The 860-nt window shown below is 38.1% G+C and overlaps 1 pseudogene; it reads right to left on the bottom strand.

The window, feature by feature from the left end:
- Nucleotides 1-122: 122 nt before the first annotated feature.
- Nucleotides 123-860, bottom strand: part of LOC119591094 — a 5433-nt pseudogene continuing 4695 nt past the window's right edge.

Consider the following 860-nt stretch of genomic DNA (forward strand, 5'->3'; position numbering starts at 1 on the left):
CAGACTCGATAAGATTCTCTGGGTGATTTACAACCCAGTGCAAAAACAATACAGTAAGTAAAATTTATTTGTGTTTTAAATTTTCATATTATTCAACTTTCAAAAACACATTCTATGCTGCGTTAAGAGTGGGTAGGAGCCCTGCCACTCCAGCAAAGGGTTACAGTATCATCCTTGGGAGCTGGCTTCCCCCACAGAGCACCTTTTAAAAGGACCCACTAATACCTTTGTATACTCATAGCAAGACATCCCCGTCACTCAACACTCAGTAACAAGAACCCACGAGTCACTCCCACCACCCTGCCCCTCAGTCAAAAAATTTCCACAATGAGACTTTCCCATCCCCCTGCCCCTCAGCCAATTTCATTTATGATAAGACATCCCATCACCTAGATGGGGGGATTTACATACCTCCAAGTAATGACTGGATCGAAAGGAGAATCGATCGCACATCATAAGACGCAGACCACTTTTCTTTTAAGATGTCTAGACAGATGTTACCATGGAGGTCGACATTTGGATGGAAGCATGAGGTGACGAACTTGACGTTGGCGCGCTGTATGGATAACTGCTAGGGAATTCTAGAGAGAGTTTGTAGGAGAGTCCCTCATATACCTGAAATAAGCATAAAGATTGAGTAAAAATGGTTTAAAATTGTGTACCATATTGCTATATTGAAAGAGGTATATTGTAAATCTGAACAAATACAAAAACTTATATGAAAATCCTTTGACATATCTAAACTATAAAACAATAAGAAATCTGAAGATATATAACAATATTGCAACTTACTAAAACAGTAATGTTATTAAAATTTAGTTTTGTTATATACAAGCTAAGTCTGCAAGTACACAAATTTC

The sequence above is a fragment of the Penaeus monodon genome, chromosome 28 (assembly GCF_015228065.2).
Source record: "Penaeus monodon isolate SGIC_2016 chromosome 28, NSTDA_Pmon_1, whole genome shotgun sequence".
In the NCBI taxonomy this organism is placed as follows: domain Eukaryota; kingdom Metazoa; phylum Arthropoda; class Malacostraca; order Decapoda; family Penaeidae; genus Penaeus; species Penaeus monodon.